A 2,923-nucleotide genomic window follows, 5' to 3' on the forward strand; every position below is an offset into this window, starting at 1 on the left:
TGACAGGCTTGTTGTGTTGGAGCAGCATTGCTCCGCTTTGCATGACAGCGTATATGTCAGGCAAAAAATGGTTTTCGAGCCGCAGATGTGTAGGATGCCATGTGCACCAGGCATGTTGTGGGTGTAGTACTGGACTGCTTTATCAATCTAGGGGCTACACATGCAGATGGGGAAGGCTGAGATGGATAGAAGAGGGGATGAACATGCAGTAATGGCAGGACGGGATGGGAAGGGGCAGAAGGGGGTGGACAGAGACAGTGGGTTATGCTTTATCAACCTATTTCATATCAAATCATCTCACAGCCTAAACGTCATGAGCAAACAATGGTATTCAAGACATTGATGTGTAGGCTGAGCTGTACAACAAGCATGTTGTGGAAAAAGTATAAGCTTGTTTTAGAGATTACTTTTGCAGGGGCTACACATGTGGATGGTCATGGCTGGGGGAAGGTTGTGATGTATAAAGGAGGGATGGACAGAGAAATAGGGCAGGAGAGAATGGATAGGGAGAGAGGACAGGAGAGGATGAATAGAGAGGGAGGAAAGGAGGAGATGGGCAAAGAGTGAGGGGTGGAGGAGAGGGAAAAGACATGGAAAGAACATGATGGAGAGTGAGAGAGCGGAAAATAGATAGACAGGGGAGGAGGAGAGGGGTAGAGTGAGAGGGGGAAGAGATGGACAGAAAGAAAGGAGGTAAGATGAGATGGGCTGAGGATGGAGGAGGTGACAGACAGAAAGGGGAGGAGAAAATGGGCAGAGAGGGGGACGAGGAGATTTGCAGAATGAGGTAAGACAAAATGAGCAGAGAGGGGGAGGAGGGGATAGCAGAGTGTGGGTTGAGGAGGAGACAGGCAAATATGAGGTGAGGAGGTGAGTGTCAGACAGGGAGAAAATGGAAGGAAGAGAGAGGGGAGAAACAGGTGTGTGCAAAAGATGTGACACACATTTACCAGGGGACAAAGTTGCAGGGAAAGGTTAATACATACACAAATCAGACTGTAGGTAGGTTATATATACATTTAGGATCTCCTCCTAAACCTCTGGATCTACTGCAACCTTTGGCACTCGAACATCTAACTTCACTAGCATCAGCACTGTGGTGTTTATATCCTCCTAGCTGTAACAGGGGCAAAGCTAAGGGTATAAACGTGTTTTTGCAGCTGCTGCCATATATCATGCCAAGCACGATTGGTATCATGTAAAGAGAATGGTATCATTCTGCTTTGCAGATCTGCTGTGCAGGGCAGCCAACGGAGTTTTCCAACTCCCAACATATATGCTGCCCTGCACAGAAGGTGTGTTGTGTTGGAGTAGTGTCAGCCTGCCCTGTCTACCTGATTTTCAGGGCAGCCTATAAGCTAGGGGCAAAAAAATGGAGAGGACAGAGAGGAGGGAGAAGAAAAGCATTGTCAGAGAGAGATGGGAGGAAGGGATGGTCAGAGAGTGGGGGAGGAGACAATTGACAAGGAGAGTAGGATGAAGGAGTGGATGAATAGGGAGAGAATGGGTAGGAGATGGACAGAGAGGAGGGTTGAGGAGACGGAAAGAGATGGGGAGGACAACATTGAGAGGGAGAGGGGGGAAGGAGGAGATGGACAGGAACACACAGGGAGGAATAGATGGGAAGAGAGAGACAGGACAGTAGGAGACAGACAGAAGGAGGGGAGGAAAGAGAAGATGGGCTGAGGGAGAGGAGGAGATGAATGGAGAGGGGAGGAGGGAGATAGGAGGGTGGAGAAGATTAACAAAGATGGGCAGTAGGAGGTGATGGGAAGACAGTGGGGTGAGGAGGAGACAACAAATAGGGGGGTGAAAAGGTGATGAGCTGAGATAAAGAGAAGAAGATGAAGCAAGAGAGAGGAGAGGATGAGATGTGTGCATTATATGTGACCTATATGTAAGTCAACAAAGCCACAGGGCATGGGCTGATATATCTCTCTATCATAAAGGAGGCTGTAGGTATGTGTGTTTGTTTGTAAGTATGTATGTATGTCTGGGATCTCCTCCTAAACCCCTGCATCTATTTCAACCAAATTTGGCATCTGGCTTCAATAGGGGCAGAGATATGTACAGAAAAGTGTTTTCCAGCCCCTGCTGTATAGGCTGCCCTGCACGACAAATGTTCTATGGGTTTAGCATTGGCCTGCCTTATCAACTTTGCAGGTCAGACTTACATCAGCAGTGCATAATAATTTGCAAGGCCCTGATTGGTAGGCCACCCTGCACTACAGGCATGTTGTGTTGGAGCAATATTGGCCGGCTTTATTGATCTCGTTTGTGTGGCAGCCTATACATGAATGGCAAAAAACCGTTTTTAGGCCCCAGATGTGACATCAGCCCTGCACAACTGGCTTGTTATAGGAGTAGTATCAGCCCGCAGAGGCTAAGAGGCTACAAGTTCGGATGGTCATGGCTGGCAGCTTTTCTGTTGGTTAGTAGAAACCTGGTTGGTTCAGCTTTTGGTACTAGAGATACTTATACTTTTGTTGTGATTATAAAGCTTTATGGTTGGGTTAATATGGAATTTTCTTGGGAAGGTCAACTTCACTTAGATTAAGTAGTAAATTACTCTACTTACCTGTCTTCCATGAGAGACATAATGCATATAACAGTAACTTCCAGATCAGGTAAAAACAATGTAAATGGGTAATCAGATTTCCTAACTACTGAATGCCAAATGAGCACAATGAAGCAATGAATATTTATTTGGTGTAATGTAAGAGTTGTTAATTGAAATTTGAGGTGCAACTGGACTGACAGTCCTTTTGGTAGTTAGTCTGCCAAATAATAGTGATAATGTAAAAAGCAATTTATGCTCAGAACATTTGATAATGCTAATTTACTTCACACAATACAATTAATGTTACATAATGTTATGGATGTGCCTACTTTATAAGCACGATTAGAGAACTTCGAGTAAAGT

Source organism: Schistocerca nitens, chromosome 4 (genome assembly GCF_023898315.1).
Source record: "Schistocerca nitens isolate TAMUIC-IGC-003100 chromosome 4, iqSchNite1.1, whole genome shotgun sequence".
Taxonomy (NCBI): domain Eukaryota; kingdom Metazoa; phylum Arthropoda; class Insecta; order Orthoptera; family Acrididae; genus Schistocerca; species Schistocerca nitens.